Below are 20,667 nucleotides of genomic sequence, written 5' to 3'. Positions count from 1 at the left end.
AAGTGAGCTCCCAGCTCGATACCAAATGCCTCCAAGAATAAGAAGACCAAAACAACTAAGTGCCAAGACCGGTCAGTTCTTGCACTCCTTTGCTTGGCACCGCTTCTTGCTCTGAAGACTCCAAAGTTTGCTCCCAAACTTTGATCTCTACCTTCCTTCTTTGATGCCTCTTAAATGAGCAATGCATAAGGCCTCCTTAAATAGTAGAGTGCCTCAAGTGAAATTCCAAGATCTAACCGTTGGTAAGATAGGTCCTACCCTATCTTGATGCAAACCCTAATGTAAGCAAGCATAATGGCTAAGGGGTCCGTCCTATACTAAACTCATTATGAAAGAGGGCCCAACTATGAGACCAATGCAACTCCTCAACTTGATGCATAATCCATCTAGTGCATCCCATACTGATAAACATGAGTTATGCTACTTGGAGGTCTTCTTTGGAGGTAAAAAGGTTATGGCCATGGTACCTATACATAAAAGAGGAATGCACTATAGGTCATTCATAATATTAACAACACTAAACCTTTAGGGTCTCTTTGGTTTGTGGAAGATGATAGGAATTGGCTTTTTCAGAATCTGGATTTGAAAATTTTTGTGTTTGTTTCAAAATTTGCAAAATAGAATTAGAATACCAAACCAAATGGACCCTTACTACCATAAATTTAGAATAAAAAATTAAAATGTAAAAAGAGAGGAGTAGAAAGAAAACATCAAAATAAGTTTGCATGTGGTCCTTTAAAGATTTCACATCTACAAAGAAAACATAGAATTGATTTGTTTCATTAAAAGAAAATTTGAGACTTCCTTGAGGGAGCTTTACTACAAGAGTTTTAAGTTATCAATTACTTCCAATTATTTCTTGTGTAAGTAGTTACTATATAATTAAAAATCATTTATGCAATTAATATATTATATTTTTAACGTTAAAATAAAATTAGTAAAAATTAATTAAATTTATATATTATTACATAGATGTGATATATTTATTTGTTCCTGCCTATGGTAGATAAACTATTGGAATCACTCAATTCCAATTTTTTAGTTTGACTAAATTGACTAGCCAATGAGAGTCAAGTATTAATTTCTATTCAGGAAAAACTCTATAGTTAATTGTTAATATTGATTTTGAATAATTATAAAATATTGTTTTTCTTATTTTCTATTGGTTATAGCAATGAAAAAAATAAAAAATATCTCACAGAAAAATATAAAAATTCTACCACCATTGCAAAAATTTAATAGTTTTATAAATAAGCTTCCAGAATTTTTTGTTTGTCTGGCTCTTTCCAAAAGTTTTCCAATTCTTTCTCAAAGATAACTCTAATAAAGTCATCCTCCTTGATAACCTCCAATAGAGTTGGCACCATTACCAGTAACAAAAAGCAAGACCACAAGTCCAACTGAGTTTTTGTTGTTACCAATAACAAACAACACTATAGATTCAGATTTTGTTATCGTCGTGCAAAAATTTTGTGGTAAATTTAAGTTTTTGATGAAACATTTGATTCCTTGTGGCTGATTTTTTTATGCAATTGATTTTACAAATTTCAAAGTTAACTGCAGAGAGGAAAGTGTTTCTTGAGCGTACTTCAATTTCAAAAACAATTCATAGTTGTTGGCCATTGGAAAAAATATATTGATCTATAAGAGCCTTTTCAAAGACAAATGTTGTTGTTCCTGACTTCAATTTTTTGTCCTAAATTGATTTATTGTATCGTAGAATCTTTTGTATTTAAGATTTCTTTATGTTCATTACATATGGAAAAATGTTGTGTCCTAACTTCAATTTTTACTATAGTGGTTTGATTTGTTGCAGCAAAAAATGTCTAAATGTTCAAATCCCCTATTAGAGCTACTTAGTCATTGTATATCATCACTTTCTCTATCAAAATCTGTATTGTCATTTAGTGTTGTTCCTACAGCTTAAATGAAGCTCAACATATTAGAATCTCGCACATTCAAAAAGAAACTTTCATCTTGCAGTTCTTAGCTATTTGAGACCAAAATTAGTTTAGCACCACCTTGGTATATGCCCACAAGAACTCAGTCAAAGTGAGTGATAGTCTATGTTGGTAAGATAGGATGGAATGCTTTCAAGTTTAACTGCTCTATTTTTCAATAATATTCTTACTTTCCTTGACTTTTTAATTCTCTTTTACATTGTGAAACTAAGGTAACTGAAGGATCAATTCCACCATCATTAACCTAAAAGACCAAGATCGTCAAATGGAGAGTCTCTCTAAGTTTAAGGAAAAATGAGTGGTGCTTTACTTCTATCCTACAAATGAAATAATAGGTTTTACTAACGAAGTAAGATCTCCCTATAGTGTAGAATAAGTATAACAAGACAAATTAAATTAGGTAGGGCTCGTCTAGTTTCAAAAAAAAAACCAAAAAAAAAATTCATATTCAAAATACAATTAGCATACCCCAAGAATCTCACAATTCCACTTCTCCCTCCCCCAAAAGAATTAATCTGCCCTTTCACATAATTCATACCCATCAAACTAAAAGCCCTTATGGCTTTATATACTAAGACAAGGCACCTATTTATGCCCAACCACTTGTGAGCAAGCTGCTCCAAGCAAGAATTTTGCTGAATTTGAATATTTATACTACAAAAATGAAATACATGGAGATGCAAAAGAACATATTGTCAATGCCCCAAATTCCAACCTCTGTAATGACCAAAATTGGGGGTTATCCAACAAACTTATAGTCCTTTCTTGGACTCTATATGCACAGGTTTGAATTGTGTGGATGTATGCTACATCTCTTAATTTGTTCTCCCTGGGAACTACTTGATTGTTTTACGGCACCCCAGTACAAATTATGTCTACCACTCAAAGAAAAATATTGCTTATTACCAATTTTTTTAAAAAAATCTTTCTTTTTCCATTCTCCCTACATTCCAAGTGCTTGTTGCATGAAAAACAAGGCATTCCATGTGTTCTTTGCATTAAAAAAAACATAAAAAATCTTTTTTGGTATACACACGTTCAATGAACAAACACTTATCATTTCAACATGAGAATTTTAAAAAATGATTTATCCAAAATAAAATCTTATTTTTTTAGCTCTTTAATTAGGTTTGACTTTTATAATTTTGAAATATTTTTAAAATTTAATAATTTATAACATATTTTAATTACTGGTTTCCTATAAACATGAATTATTTCTTATATACGAACTAATATTAAAATATATTTATACAAATAATAATAATTGATTATTTATACAATTTTATTTTCTATCATATTATATTAGAATTATAACTAATAATATTTAAATTTTTAATATATTTTATAGTGAATTTTATTTATTATATTTGTGATTTATTTTTGTATCAATATTTTTTATCACATATTTATTATGAATAAATAAAATATTACGTAATACATTCAAGAATCAAATTTAGAAGATAACCATTAAACGTATTATACATACATATCCACTATTCATTAAAAGGTAAATTAATATTTTTAAAATTTAAAATTAAATAATTACTTATAATGACCATTCAAAACTAGAACAAAGAACATAAGTTTCATATCACTTATGTTTTCTATAATTTAAGAAAAAAATCTAATATTTTTGAATTACACCGTGTAGAAGATTATTGCATCAACACTTTAGAGCATCTTCGATCTATCATTTGAGATTTTACTCTACCACATGACATCTACACAATAAAGACTTAAAGGAAGCATACACAATATTTAAGACGATGAATTGATGAAAATACTTTCATAAATATTAATTAAAAATATTAGCAATGCATAATAAGAATTAGAAAAATATAACATCATTAAAATTATGATATAATTCTCTCACCTTCTCTAAAAAAAACTTTTAATATTTTTTGATGTGACCTAATGCTTCAATATTCCACTACAAAGTATGCACGAACTTTCTTGCCTTCTTAAATAAATATTAATTGATTTTTTTTAATATGAAAATTAAACCATAGAATAATTCTACACATAACACATATCAAAATTCTTTTAACAAATGAGAACAATTTTCTTTACTGTTGAGTAACTTAGAAATTAAAACATACATATAAAAGCAACTGAAATCAATCATTAAGCTGCATAAATACACATAGAGAGAGGAGAACTACTTAGAAAACATAAACATATTCCTATCATCTAGGAGAGTAGTCAAATAAAGAGGAGAACTACTTAGAATAAATATAACATATTCTTCTCATCTAGAAGAGCAGTCAAAGAGAGAGGAGAACTACTTAGAATAAATATAGTCCAAACACATTCCTATCATCTAGAAGAGTAGTCAAACAGAAGAGAACTACTTAGAAAACATATAACATATTCCTACCATCTACCATCTAAGAGAGTAGTCAATCATAGCAGAGAACTACATAGAATACATATAGACAAATTATCAATTTCAAATGGAACCTTCACTTGTAATTTCCACCGTAGGAGATTCCCCATCAGCTGAATTGTTGTCTGAAATTTCAGTCTCCGGCAAAATTTCTGTTTTCACGGCAGCCTTTTCGATCGCTCGGCGCAGAGCCTCAATCAGTTTTTCAAGAGCAGCTGACGGATCGTCGCTCGCCCTCATCAATTCCTCTGCAACATCCGCCGGAGTGATCTGCGCTTCTTTCATCAAAATCTCAACTTTTTCAAACAAATGATGATCTTCAACTCCAAGATAATTTTTCGCAAGAACTTTGAACGCTGGAAAAGTGCAGAAAGACAAATGAATGTGCTTATCCATGCGCCCCGACCGAAGAAGCGCAGGATCCAGCCTATCAGCATGATTTGTCGTAAAAATAATAATCCTTTCGCTTCCACAGCACGACCACAAGCCATCTGTGAAATTCAAAACGCCTGACAAAGTAACCTTACTTTCTTCACTGTCTTCCTCATCTTTCGCAGGGTTTTCCTCTTCCTTGCTCTCTTTCTTCGCCTTCTTTTTCCGCTCGGACAGATCCAGCGAGCAGTCGATGTCCTCAATCACAATAACAGACTTATTCGTAGTCCCGATCAAAAGCTTTCTCAGCTCATTGTTGTTCTTAACCCCGGTTAACTCCAGGTCATAAATATCATACTCTAGAAAATTAGAAATTGCAGCAATCATGCTCGATTTTCCGGTTCCCGGGGGGCCGTAGAGAAAATACCCCCGTTTCCAGGCACGGCCGACCTTCTTATAATACTCCTCCCGCTGAGAAAACTTCCTGAGATCCTGCATTATGTCATCCTTTACCTCAGGATCAAGAGCTAGGGTCTCAAATGTCGCCGGATGATCGAAAACCACCGGCGTCCAAACGCGGTTTTGATCCCGGTAATAATGCAACTTTCCGCCTTTGTTTGTGTAAATCTTCCGGTGCCGGTTTCTCAGCTCCATAATTTTGGCCTCGGAAATTACATACGGCAGATACGATTCAAAAATCTTTGCTTTGTCCCTCTTGTGGAATGTGAGCTCAAACTGCCGCTTTTCGGCAGAGATGCCATACCAGGAGAAAGCGGGCTGCTTTAACTCCCTGCTGTAGAAACTCCACCAGGCTTTGACGCCGTGAAAATCGTCCAGGATTTGCTGGCTTCTGTCCATGGTGAAGGTAAATGCTTTTGCATTTTTAGGCTTGCTGAGCTTCAATCTGGTGGCGTCGGAAGAAGACATAGTGCTCAAATAAATCTGCACCGATTCGTAAAGATCGCTGACCTTGATGCCTTCGTTCTCCTCAATCACAAGTGTGATGTAGAAGGACAGAAATCGCGAAATCCTTCTGAGCAGCTCACTGAAATATTGCAGCAGCTCGGGAGGGAGATACTTCGGTGCCATTGTTCCCAGGAAAATAATGGTCGCCGTGAGTGTCCCACTCCCGAGATTCGACCACATCTCCATTGTCAATTTGTGGAATTGCCTTTGAGTGTAGACCTCGTAGAAAAGGAGGATTTATAGCAAAGGAAAAGCTGAGTAAATGAGTCATGGTAGGGTCAAAGGAAACCTCCGAGTTGCCGCCATGAGAGTGATCGATTGTAAATCTATTGCTATGAATCCTTCCTCGTAATTACAGTTCGAGGACGACAAAATTTCTTTGGATTGGTGGACACGAAAGCTTGTAACTTCGCCGTTACTCCTCTTCAGTGCGTACGCATCTGACCGCGAACAATAATTTAATTAAAATTTAAAATATAAAAAAGAAAACGTCATTTGCAGATGAATTAATCAATTCACACGTTTTGCATGTGATGAATTAATACGACGAAATTTCCCAACCGGTGTTTTTTAGTACCGCCAATGAATGGTACTGGACACGAAAGCTTGCAACTTCGCCGTTACTGCATTTGAGATATAAAACATCCTTTGGTGATGAATTAATCAATTCAAACGTTTTGCGTACGATGAATTAATTTGAATTAATTTGAACTAATTTTAATTCTGATTTTAGTCTTGAAGTGATGAGTAGGAGATGTACTGTAATTTAAGTTATGATATTGTTAATAAAATTTAATTGTAGTTTTAGAGTAAAATTTATCGATCTATTTTTCATGAGATTGTTTGGTATACTTAGCTTTCATTGTGTTGGGTGATGCTCAAGAGTTGATATAAATATTATAAAGCAATTTTAATCTTAATCACTAGCAATTGTAGCCAGCCACAAAGAGGCTCATAGAAAGTATTATGGATAGTAATAAGCCATCTAAGAGAAAACATAAATGAATTTTAAAATTGCACAATGAAGTATATAAATAAATTATATATTTATGAGGATAAAAATATTAATTTTCAATGTCATTAAAATTAAAAGTATATATGATATTGTCAAAAATTATATTTATATGGAAGACGTATGAATTATGATGACAACAATAACAAGGATGCAAAGTGTCTAGTTCATTGATAGAAGAAAATAATATGAATCTTATTCAATAATAAAATGTATAAAGTCTCGAAAATAATATGTTGCATTTTGTGTATAAATAATTAAAAGCCCTACAAAACAAGAAGTCAATTTGTCAATAAATATATTTTTATGAATTATTTTAAATATAATATAGATGAAAACTTTATAGTTTAAAAAAAAAATTGAATAATAAATTATTTTGATAGGACAAATAAATAAAGGTAAATATATTTTTATGCATTATTAGTTCTTTCAAATATAATATAAATGGAAACTTTATAGTTGCAAAAAGTAATTGAATAATAAAGTGTTTTGATTGGACAAACAAATAAAGGAAAAACTTGCATTCCCTACCCTAGCACAAAACAACCAGTCAAATTGTCAATAAATATATTGTTTTGAATTATTTTAAATACAATAAATATGAAAACTTTATAGCTCAAAAAATAATTGAATAATAAAGTGTTCTAATTGGACAAACAAATTAAAAAGTAAAAGTGCATTGAATGCTATAGTTTCTTTCTTATGGCAGGAACTAATAATTTTTATTATCATTTCAATGTATATATGATTTCATAGAAAAAATCATAATTAGATAACATGACCACTTCTACATTGGCATGTTGGGCTAGAACTTGTTTGTCATATCTGAAGATGGAGAGCTCAAATTTTCACACAGTTTGTGGTGTTGAGATTATGATGTGGCTCTCTATTTCTCCAAATTCTCTATGAGATATCTCTGGGTAATTGTAAGCCTCATTGATAGTATTTGTCTACAAATATGCATATATCTACTTGCAAATTACATCATTCTTAGTAAGACTTGTAATACACCTAAATTGGCACATTGGTATTTTGAACCAATTTTGGTTTATCAATTTTACTTAAGTCCTATTGTACAAGGAATTTCTGATTCTGATCATCTCTACTTGACCTAAGTGTCAAATATAGGAAATCATTAATCTATTAATCACTTACTTTATTTAATTTCTAAATATTAATTGAATTAATTTTATTATAAGTTTTAGGTACTTTAATTAAATTAAATATACCCTTTAGCTATTACACATAAAGAAGGAATTAAAATACATTGATTTAATCAAATATATATCATAAGTTGAAACTAATTATTTATTTAATTAGAATATTCTATTATGATGACATGTTTGAATGGCTCAATATCCTTTCCTATTTCATGTCATATGAAAAAAAATTTAATAATATTGATTAAATCAAATATGCTTATCATAATTGTTGAAACTAATTATTTAATTAGTGACAAAAATAATTATGAGCACATATTTGAATGGATCAATGTTATCTCCTATTTCATATCATTCAACTCCATAAAAAATAGAGGACTCAATCTCACCTTCAATCAAGACCGTACATGTGGTTGATCAGGTCCAATCTCGACCGTTGATCAGGTCCAAGATTCTATAAAAGGAGACACCCGACCTCTCATTTGGGATGATGCACATGAAGAGTATTGAATCAATGCTAAATTGATTACTCAAGTGCTTTGCATTTGAATATCCTTTGCTTTGTATTGTTCATCATTTAAACTAAAATGCATTCATATAGTTTCACTTACTTTTCATTGTTCTTAGATTAATTTCAAATTCATTTAGAATAATCTAATATCTTTGCATTCAAAAATATCAAAAATATAGATTAGATTGTATTTGCATTCATAAATCCTTCGTAGTAGTTTGGTCTAGTTATTGATCTCTCAATTCTGAGAGCGAATAGTAAAACCCCATCTAGTTAGAAGGCAACAAATCGCCTTGTGTAGACATACTGAATGGATACCATGTTCATTTCAAGACGTTTCTGACATATAATGATTATGTTGAAGTGTGTGTGGATTTAGAGGCCCATAATTAACACTCACATTTCTTGCACCCACTGTGGGGTAGAAAAATCAATTTTCTGGCCTCATTTTTAATTCATTTTTGACATTCTGATATTCTGTCCAGACGATATAGTGAATCCTTTCATGAAGAGATTCTTCTCTCGCTTGAAGAAACTAAAATTTTGTGTCATTCTCTACTCTTCCCTTCACGAGAAAGTGTATGCTCATGCGAAGAAAGAAATTTCCCGCACAACACACAGTGAATCCTCGCATGGAACCCTAGATAGACTCACATGAGACTTGATAACAGAAAAAAGAAATATTGCATTTTTAAAGCTTGTTTTTCATGATTTCTTTGATCTAACTCTTGTTTCTAAAGCATCTATTTTATGTTTTTTGATTTTTGAAGTAGCTTAATAGTGGTTTGTAAATCAATTATCAAAGACACCTTGATATAAACATAAAAATAGTACTAATGGTTCGATTGTAGGATGTTCGGTCAAGATTCGCTTGTTAAAGATTAAACTCAAACCTACTCAAAAAATGTGTCTATTTTAATGCTTTCTTATACACATAGTTTAATAGGGCTTGTGAACTTCACAGGGCTCTAGACAAAGGAATAGGGGAGTATGCTCTTTGCTACTTGGAAGTGATGCCCAAGAGTAAATTAGAAACCTAGACACCTTTGGAAGACGATACCAAAGAGAGGCAAGAAAGGTAGTGGTTCTCCCAAGAAAAGTTTTTTTTTTATGAAAAGATGATGCTCTTTTCCTTTTAGGAAAATCAAAATCTTGAAAAAGACAAGTTGGGATTGATAAGCTAGCTCAATTATGAATGTGTTTTGTGTGTTTGGGTAAGGTGATAGGGTTAGAGGAGTATTCTTTTTTCCCTTTGGGAAAATTAGAAACTTAGACCCTTAAATGTGAGCTACAATCCAAGTCAACCTTTAGAGGGCTTATCAGAGCAATCCAACCTCCGAGAACGACCCAAGTGAGCACACACCTAATGCTATTGATTCCAACTCACTCTAATAAAGAACCTTTGTAGAGAAAAAGACTCCAAAGCCATGTTAATTTCTTCTTCTTGATTCTAATATTGCATATCAAGGAGAGGCTCTAGGTGACGCCACCCCAATCTTGCTAGTCAAGTGTGTGCACTTTCAGATGTCAGTGTGGGCTATTGGCCTTAACTTCATTAACAAAGCCACTAGGGATTAATATGAATAGAAGCCTATTAAAAAATTTGTAGTTAATTTCTACCTGGTTCATCTCCAAAAGGGGGTATAATATATGCGCAAGGAGGGGGAAGAATCTCTTTTGTAGATCCTTGTCATAGGCATGTACTTGGATACTGGAAGGTGGTATATGCCCTTGACCCCTACCACAAGGGTGGTCATTGAGTGTATATGTTATTGAGTCCTTCAAATACACTGAAAACATGGGCGCCCTCTAGTGGGGTGACACGGCTATGTGAGGTGAATGTATGCACATAAGTTGTGAGATAAAGATTTTTTTGCCTCTACCATTTCTTGTTATAGGGATGAAAGAGTGTCTTTTTCGAGTCTACAAATTGTCCAAATTATCCAAACAACAAAAGGTCAAGACTCCCTCATCCCTCTAAGTTGCTTTGGCTTCGGTTAGATTGTTTAAGACTACTATTTGCATCATTTTCCTAAAAATCAACTATCTACTTACAAACCAACAGGATATCCAAAATCTAAATTATCAACATTCAGTCCAAATAAACAATAGTGTTATGTACAACTAGGATGATGTATTCTCTGCATCATCTACTTAGAAGTAGACAAACGTATAACCCCAAGTATACCTCATAAATACTCAAATGTATCATTAGGCAAGGGTTTCATAAAGGTAATTGTAGTCTCCTCATTTGTACTTGCATACTCTAATCTCTTTCTGTACAACTTTTTCTCTCAAAAAAAGATATTTAATGGATATATGCTTAGTCTTATAATACAACACAGGATTCTTAGACATACTTACTGTACTTTTTTTAAAAAATCACAATGTATTATAACAGGATCTGAAAACTCTGTCCCAGTGTCCTTTATCACCTGCTTCATTCACATGATCCAATTATAATTGTTTGCTGTTGCTATGTACTTTTCTTTTGTTGGACTCTATGAATTACAATTTTTTTTCTTGCTTAGCCAAAAAACAAATCTTCCTCCAAGGAAAAATATTCCACCACTAGTGTTCTTTCTATCATCCATATTACCTATCCAATCCACATCAGTATATGCAAACAAAGTAAAATAACTTGATCTGTCATACCATAGTCCAAAATCAAGTGTACACTTAAATTTCTTAATATTCTTTTTGATATTTCATAATGTGATTCCTTAGGCTCAGCATGAAATCTTGCTACTATCCCAATTTCATTTTTTATATCTAGTCTGGTGTGAATCACATATTGAAAACCTCAAATCATAGATCTATACTTCTTCTGCTCAATTATAGGTGTCTCATTTTTGCTAGATAACGTGTGACCAATTATCATAGGTCTACCAATAGGCTTAATACTTTCTAAGCCAAATATTTTCAATAAGTCTTTCAAATACATAGCTTTTGATAAAAATATACTATCACTATCATATATAATGTGTAAACCCAAGAAAAATGTCATCTCACCAATCATACTCTTCTCAAACTCATTCTTCACTTTATTGGCAAATTTATCACTTTCTTCATCATTACCTCCAAAGATTATGTCATCAACAAATATTACAATGATAAGTAATCCATTCTCAATTTCTTTCAAATATAAGTTACTATATGTCATACCTTTAGCAAATCCCAACTTTGCCAAATATGTGTCCAATCTTGTGTACTAGATTCTAGGTGCTTCCTTTAGACCATACAATGCTTTCTTTAATTTGTATACCATGTCATTTTCTTCTATCAAAGGAAATTCTTTAGGCTAATCAATGTAGACTTCTTCTTCAAGTTCTCCATTTAGAAATGTTGACTTTACATCCATATGATACACTGTAAACTTCTTACTTGATGTATAAGCCAAGAATGTTCTTACTACTTCAAGTTTGGCAACAGGGGAAAATGTTTCTTTATAATCTATGCCTTCTTGTTGTGAATATCATTTACATGCCAATATTTCTTTATTCCTCACAAATTAACCTTGTTCATTTTATCTTTTTTTAATAACCCATTTAATTCCTATAACATTCTTGCATTTAGGTCTAGGAACCAATTCCCATGTCTCATTCTTCATAATCCGATCTAATTCTTCCTTCATTGCTTGAATCCAATTATCATCCTTGCATGCCTCATCTGCACTCTTTGGTTAAACTTGAGAAATTTAACATACTTACTCATGAGTCTATTTCTTCTCATCACTCATTTTTCTTTGCTTCCAGTAATTTGATTCTCAAGATGATCTTTGTCAAATTCCTATTTAGTGTTGGAGTTGTTTGTTCGATCCCCCAACTTAATTGGTTTTTGTCACATTTACTACAATTTGTATCAAATCTTGGTTCCTTGAAGGAAGATTTAAAACTTAAGGGTGATCTAGACATGAAAAATTATATGAAATGTAGTCTAAGGTTTGATGGTGTCAACCACATCTTGTAGAAGAGTTGCACGATAGTCTGCCACATATCCATTGATGATTGTTGAAAGGTTACCAAGTCAACTTATAATCCTCCTACAAACTATACTACCATAAATAATATTAATGACGACAAATAAAATATTAGGAAAAAATAAGATTTTTGTGTGTCCTTATTGATGCGGAGATGACCAATGACATGGAGGTAGAGACAAATAATGAGACATGGGATAATTTATAAATACTGTATGGAGGGAAGAAAGAAGTGAAGGCTTCTAAGTTGCAGAGTTTGAAGGGATAGTATGAATTCTTAGGGTAAGTGCACAAAGTTGTGGTGCCAAAAGGGGGGTATAAGTGGACACATTTTTCCTGAAATCTACAAATTTTTAACTTCAACAAGAATTTGAAGATAGTTACGCTCAAAATTTTAATATATGAAAAAAACAAAAGTTGTAGTCCTTTGAATCTAGTTTCTAAACTACTATTTTTTTTTCAAAATGGTTTAGTTTTAGGTCCTCAAAAAAGGGGGCCACAAAAAGTGGTACTGTTTATTCCAAAAAAACATAACACAGTACAAAGTGTGGGCCCCCTAAAATTTTAACTTTTTTTTTGAAATTCTTTAATCACTATGGTCAAAAGTTACTTAACACTATGTAGTTTATCCTAGATTTTTTGGGTAATTTTATAATGTGTATTTTTTTTTTTAATGAATTTTTTAACTAGACACATCCCAAAAATGTGAAATATCTGTGTGCTCCCCCTAGAAATAATTGAAAACTAATCTAAAATCAAATTTTTTTTTTTTCAAAGTGTGGAGAATGGGGTCTAGTTTCTAAAAAACTAAGTTGTTGCAAAATTCGATGAACGAGCTAAAATCTATAGCCCAATTAGTACATGGTGGTTTTTGACAAAAAATGAACATACATTGAAAAGAAATTATAGATGAAAGGTTTGAAATAGTTCAAATTAAAAATAAATTATATGGTTAGATAGCTAACATAGAGACCTATAATGCTATGTAACCTGATCTTATCAATACCCAACCACGAGGAATCTTGAAGGGGAGCACACAAGAAAAAATGATAATTTTTGGTATGTTTTCTAAAAAAAACGTCTCAGACCTGTTCATAAACTCCAAACCTTTGGGTTGGATCTCCAAGGCAAAACCAAGCCTTAGGATTGGGTTTAAATAAGCTTTCAATAGCGCCTGCGGCCTATAGCACACACACACACTATCTAAAACATAATTTCTCAGTAGTGCGTGCGTGCTATAGTGTGCACGCACTATTAAGACCTAAATTTCATAAGAGAACTAGGTGGGGGGGGGGGGATAAGGGAATGGCCATGTGTGTGTGAGAGAGATAGAGAGAAAGTAGGGGATGGGAGAGGGGAGAGAGAAAGTGAGAAAGAGTAGGGGTGGCAAAGAGAGTATAGGATGGGAGAGAGAGTAGGGGTGGCAGAGAGAGTACAAGATGCGAGAGAGAGGAAGTGTGAGAGAGAGTAGGGGTGGAAAAGAGAGAGTGCGAGATGGGGGAAAGAGATTGAAAGTAGGGGATGGGAGAGAGAGGAAGTGTGAGAGAGAGTACAGGTTGGGAGAGAGAGATCAAGAGTAGGGGATGGGGAGAGAGAGAGTAGGCGATGGGAGACAGAGTGGGAGAGGAAGAGTGAGAGAGAGGAGGATGGAAGTGCATGTGTGTGAAAGAGAGAGAGTATGGAATGGGAGCAGGGGAAGACAAAGTAGCTCAAGAGAGAGTAGGGGATGGAAGACAGAGTAGGCGATGGGAGAGGGAGTGGGAGAGGGAGAGAAAGGGGGGATAGAAATGTGTGTAAGAGAGAAGGAGAGAGTAGGGGATAGGAGAGAGTGTGAAAATGTAAGAGAGAGTAGAGAGGGGGGGGGGGGGGAGAGAGAGAGAGAGAGAGAGAGAGAGAGAGAGAGAGAGAGAGAGAGAAGGCAGTGGGAGAGGGAGTGGGAGAGGGAGAGCGAATGAGAGAAAAAGTAGGGGATGGAAGAGGAGAGAGGGGGGATGGGTGTGTGTGTGTGTGTGTGAAAGAGAGAGAGAGAGTAGAGAATGAGATAAGGGAGAGAGAGAGATAGAGAGAGTAGGCAATGGCAGAGGGATGGGAGAGAGAGGGAGAGTGTGAGAGAGAGAGAGAGAGAGAGAGAGAGATAGTAGGTGGTGGGAGAGGGAGTGGGAGGGAGAGAGAGGTGGAATGGAAGCGTGTAAGAGAGATAGAGTAGGGGACAGGAGAGAGTAGGTAGTGGGACAGGGAATGTGAGAGAGAGAGAGGGGGGGAATGGGAATGTGTATTTATTTATAAGAGAGATAGAGTAAGGGATGGGAGAGAGTGTGAGAGTTTGAGAGAAAGTAGGAGGTGGCAGAGAGAGATCGTACAGGATGGGGGTGAGAGAGAGAGAGAGTAGGGGATGGGAGAGAGTGCGAGAGAGAGTAGGGGAGGGAAGAGAGAGAGTTAGAGTAGGGTATGGGAGAGAGAAAGTAGAGAGGGAGAGAGAGTACTTGAGAGAGAGAGATAGTAGGCGGTGCAAGAGGGAGTGGGAGAGGGAGAGAGAGGGGGGATGGGACTGTGTGACAAATCTAGAGAGTAGGGAATGTGAGAGGAGAGAGAGAGGGAGGATGGGAGTGTGTGTGTGTGTGTCAGTGAGACAGAGCAGGGGATGGGAGAGAGTGTGAGAGTGTGAGAGAGAGTAGGTGGTGTAAAAGAGAGCTCGTACAGGATGGGAGAGAGAGAGAGAGAGAGAGTGAGATTACGGGATGGGACAACATGAGAGAGATTAGGGGATGGGAGAGAGAGAGTGATAGTAAGGGATGGGAGAGAGAGAGAGAGAGAGAGAGAGAGAGAGAGAGAGAGAGAGAGAGAGAGAGGAAGAAAGAGAACTTGAGAGAGAGAGATAGTAGGTGGTAGGAGAGGGAGTGGGAGAGGGAGAGGGAGAGAGATAGGGGGATGGGAGTGTGTGTGACAAATGTAGAGAGTAGGGGATGGGAGAGAAGAAGAGTGGGGGGATAAGAGTGTGTGTATCTCTGAAAGAGAGAGAGAAGGGGATGGGAGAGAGTGTGAGAGTGTGAGAGTAGGGGGTGGCAGAGAGAGAGTATGATGATGAGGGGGAGCAAGTAGGCGGTGGGAGAGGGTGGATGGGAGTGTGTGTGAGAGAGAGACAGAGTAGGGGATGGGAGAGGAGAGAGAGAGAGCAGGGGATGGGGGAGAGAAAGTAGGCAGTGGGAGAGGGAGAGAGAGAGAGGGGATGGGAGTGTGTGTGAGAGAGAGACAGAGTAGGGGATGGAAGAGAGTGTGAGTGTGAGAGAGTAGGGGATGGGAGAGGAGGGGGATGGGAGTGTGTGTGTGAGAGAGATAGAGTAGGGGATGAAAGAGAGTGTGAGTGTGAGAGAGTAGGGGATGGGAGAGGAGAGAGAGAGTAGGGGATGGGGGAGAGAAAGTAAGCGGTGGGAGAGGGAGAGAGAGAGGGGGGGTGGGAGTGTGTGTGTGTGAGAGACAGAGTAGGGGATGGAAGAGAGTGTGAGTGTGAGAGAGTAGGGGATGGGAGAGGAGGGGGATGGGAGTGTGTGTGTGAGAGAGACAGAGTAGGGGATGGAAGAGAGTGTGAGTGTGAGAGAGTAGGGGATGGGAGAGGAGAGAGAGCAAGGGATGGGGGAGAGAAAGTAGGCAATGGGAGAGGGAGTGAGAGAGGGGGGATGGGAGTGTGTGTGTGAGAGAGACAAAGTAGGGGATGGAAGAGAGTGTGAGTGTGAGAGAGTAGGGGATGGGAGAGGAGAGAGAGAGAGAGAGAGCAGGGGATGGGGGAGAGAAAGTAGGCGGTGGGAGAGGGAGTGGGAGAGGGAGAGGGAGAGGGGGAATGGGAGTGTGTGTGTAAGAGAGACAAAGTAGGGAATGGGAGAGAGTGTGAGAGTGAGTAGGTGGTGGTAGAGAGAACTCGTACAAGATGGGAGAGAGAGAGAGTAGAGAGGAAGAGAGAGAAATTGAGAGAGAGAGAGATAGTAGGCACTAGGAGAGGGAGAGGGAGAGGGAGAGAGATAGGGGGAATGGGAATGTGTGTAAGAGAGACAAAGTAGGGGATGGGAGAGGAGAGAGAGTAGGCGGTAGGAGAGGGAGAGGGAGAGAGATAGGGGGGATAAGAGTGTGTGTGAGATATCTAAAGAGTCAGGGATGGGAGAGGAGCGAGGGTGAGAGAGGTAGAGAGATTAGGTGGTGGGAGAGGGAGAGTGAGAGAGAGTAAAGGATGGGAGAGGGGAGAGAGAGTAGGAAGAGAGAGAGGGAGGGGATGGGAGAGAGAGTAGGAAGGATAGAGAGTAGGGAGGATGGGGAGTAGGGAGGATGGGGAGTGATGTGATTTCACATAGTGCATATGCACTATAGTGTGTACACATTATTTCAAATCACCTAAAAACGGTAAAAAACCAACCTTGGGGCCCATTTCATCCATTTCTTGCTTTTGGTCTGTTATGCACTCTGTTATTCTGACAGAAATCATGGGTTTCAACATAGCAAACACTATTTCAACACTTTTAGAAGTTAGCAAACACCAAATTCAATCATTGGATATGTGATTTGAAGAATTTTTGAATATTCCTTGTATAGAAAAGTTAGTGCAATCCATTTTAAATATTGTTTGTCAATATATAGATACAAATTTGATTATAATTTGACATGTTATTTAATATATAGTGAATTCACTGAAAATTGTATGTTTGAATGAAATGTTATTTTGGAATGGTTAGAAATTTGACAAGTCGTTTGATATATATTGTGTATTCATTCAAATAATTATAATTTTTATATGTAATTGAATAATTTGTAATTTACACATTTTAAGTAATTCAGATGTTTGAATAATTTAACATGTAGAAATCATCATCATGCCAAGGAAGAAACCAAAGATTAAAACAAATGAAGATAGGGAGAGAGATTTGGCAATTAAAAGAGATAAAATGAAATTACTATGTGAACAAAGAAAATTACAAAGCAATAATGAAGAATTGACTTTTGAAGAGGATCAAGAACCACTAGTACAAATAAACAAAGAGGAAGAATTAGAAAGACAAAGAGAATAAATGAGATTGTTACGCTCAAGAAGACAATTGAATTGTGAAGCTACACCATCCTCTAATGTTGGAGTCATATCGTCCGCTACACCATCTTCCAATGTTGGAGTACCATCTTCCAATGTTGAAGGCATGTCATCCTCTCATGTAGAAGAGCCACTGATTTGTAGATCCGATGATATACACACTCCATCATGTCATGTTGAAAGCACAACATCAACACATCAAGTAGGTGATATTCCATCTTTTACATCTTGTTGCCAAGGCACATCATCTTCAGTTCAAGGTACGCAATACACTCAACCTTATATTGACGTTCAAAATGTTGAGAGAATTGAAGAGATTAGAACACCTTCTAGAATTCATTTTAGAAGACCAAAATATTTGATTGATATTGATACTAACATTTTGAAATCAATGCCTGACAAGATTAGCAAGTGTACTTGTCAAAGAAAAGTTAATAGTATATGGAGATTATTTTTTGAAGAATTAAATATTATAGGTCAATGCCAATTATTTGTTGAAATGATGAGAAATTTGAAATTTAAGCCTATCATGAAGATTCTTGGGCTAAGAACGATGGACGATTCAAATGAAAGAAATATTGTAAAGAATCTAATGAGTGCTTATGACAAAGTGGGTTCTAAATCACGCATCAAATATAGTAATATCACAAGACGAGTACTCACATCGACAATAATAAGTAGCCAAATGAAGAAAGCTTGACTCATGAGAAAGACAAGCAAAACATTAAAAATTGGTAGAGGTACCCTAAGGAGAGCCATGCTAAGGTGTGAGAGATTAGAAGATCCAACAAAAAATGAGTTATGGACATTTAGTGGTAGACTACCACGAAAGGATAAAGAAATTAGTGAAGCCTTGAAATCATTGATCAAAGATTTTTGGAAAAATAATACACATGTTTCTCCTAATCAAAGAGATGTTGTAAGAAGGAGGATTGGTAGCCAAAATTGCGAGCCACAAGTGAAACATTTTTTGGACTCAACTCAAACACAATTTTTTGCAAAATTTATTGGTATGTATCCTCAAATTTGAATAAGTCAAAGATTTTTTGAGATGGGTAAACCTTTTATGTGAAGTTAAATCACACACGCACAACTTGTTGTTGTAGGATACATATTGAATTTTCTAACCATTTTGATGTTTTTAGGCATATATGCGTAGTTTTGCATTCTCAGTTTGTTTTGCAGGATTGTGACATAAAAGAGCCACCAAAATCTTCAAGAGAATTCATATCCAACATTTTATGTGAAATAGGGGACAACCAACAATTTTACAAGACATCATGCTTGGATGGTACGTGCTTGTTTTTTGGTTCTTTGCAACTTTTATCAACTTGTCAACATATGGATAGTACACATGCGATTGGAAATGAAATAGTAGATTATGAAAAATTCATGATAGTGACATATGCTCTAAAAGATGGAAAACATGGTAAAAGATGTGATCTAGTCATTGAAAAGATTCTAATGTATGAGTTCATAAAGATTTTTTGTGAAAAGATTATTTATGAGTATGCAAGGCATACCCATAGAGCTCGATGGTTGGATTTGTAATTGAAGTTGTGCAAGGATACGTTTCCATTGGATACCATTATTTTGGTTGTAGATTTTGCAGAGAACTACACACTACAACTGCAAAATGAGGTGCAAGCAAAGTATTATACATCTCAACAGGTTTCCATATTTGTTCACATAACATTCATGCATTCACCTACAAGTACAGAGGATGATAGGAATATTTTGAGGGAGTACCATTTTTACATTAGTGATGATCGATCACATTCTACAAAATTCATAAATGGTTGTTTTCAACTATTTTATGGAGATTTGGCTAATAGGGGCATATCATATTGTCAACACATTATTTGGTCAGACAATTGTGCATTGCAATTCAAGAATGCACAGATGTTCTATTGGTTGAGCAAGATGCACAGGTTGTGTAGAATTCAATATATGTGGAATTTCACAAAGGTTGGTCATGGTAAGGGAGAGCACGATGGTGCAGGTGCATGCATTAAAAGAGCCTTGGATCATGAAGAACTAAAGTACAAAGATGGAGCAATATTGATAGATGCAAAATCCATCGTCCAATGGTGTAACGCTACAATGGGTCCAGGTGAGGAAGGTGAGTCTACAGTTTGTAGATTTTCTTGGTTAATAGATAATACTAACATTGCACTATATCAGGATTGTTGCACACTAATAGAATCTAGTGAGTTACACTCTTTTAGAAGCTTTGATGCAGGTTCATGGAGTATCTACACACGAAAAATAGCATGCTATTGTCCATCATGTGCAGAAGAAAATTGGGATGACTGTGAGTCAATTGAATGGGTGGACAAATGGGATATACGGGTGTTGGACCCAATTGACACCTATCGTCCCCCACAAACACTGGAAATGGTAGAGATGGATTCGTCTATTGACTTTGACCACTTGTCAGATCTAGTGCAACTTGGTAATATATATATACATACATATCTTTGTAATTTCAATATGTAACTTTATAACTTTTACCCAAGTATTTTTTGAATTAATGACCACATTTTGTATATTTGTCACTGTAGGCCATGTTTTTGTTGTTATTGCACCTGAAGACAATGAAGAAGGGATAGATTATTATTTGTGTCATTGTGTTGAAGCCAAACAAAAATTGGATCACTCGATTATAGATGGTGAAGGTTTAGAGTACCATGTTAGTGCGGTGGTTGTAATAGGCACATGGCTTAGACGATATCCTATGAATAATCCTAACTTGTGGTTATTCGAAGATTGGCAAACAGAGAGGAAGATTCTTCATTATTCAAACCTTGTTGTTGTTGGGCCCACTTGCCGTTGCACCAAAAGCCATGACTATTAGTGAACATGAAACACCACATAATTAACCACCTGTGGGCAGGGGAGCGCGTCGTATCACCCAACAATCTCCCCCTCGACACGCATACTAGGTGCTTACGCGGGTCGGGAAGGCACCGAGGAGATTTGAACCCATGACCAAGCCAAAACCAGGCTCTGATACCAATCGTAGGGCCCATTTGCCGTTGCACCAAAAGCCATGACTGTTAGTGAACATGGAACACCACATAATTAACCACCTGTGGGCAGGGGAGCACGTCGCATCACCCAACAGTTGTCGCATCAAATGTCCACTTGATAAAATATGGTGGAAAACCACATAATAAGATTCTTTGGAAAGTTTGCGAGTCAGACCATGAGGCAATACTTGAGACATTAAAATGTCGAGCAGATCCAGTT

The 20,667-nt window shown here is 35.8% G+C and overlaps 1 pseudogene across 1 annotated transcript; it reads right to left on the bottom strand.

The window, feature by feature from the left end:
• Nucleotides 1-4,123: 4,123 nt before the first annotated feature.
• LOC149546507 (AAA-ATPase At3g28510 pseudogene) lies at nt 4,124-5,906 on the bottom strand (annotated as a pseudogene). Its single transcript, XR_016353740.1, has one exon. The product of XR_016353740.1 is annotated as an AAA-ATPase At3g28510 pseudogene (transcript).
• Nucleotides 5,907-20,667: the final 14,761 nt, after the last annotated feature.

This window comes from Cupressus sempervirens, chromosome 7, assembly GCF_028749045.1.
Source record: "Cupressus sempervirens isolate cs-2001-9-10 chromosome 7, ASM2874904v1, whole genome shotgun sequence".
Taxonomy (NCBI): Eukaryota; Viridiplantae; Streptophyta; class Pinopsida; order Cupressales; family Cupressaceae; genus Cupressus; species Cupressus sempervirens.
The sequence above is the reverse complement of the archived record's forward strand: the minus strand, read 5'-3'. Positions and strand labels throughout refer to the sequence as shown.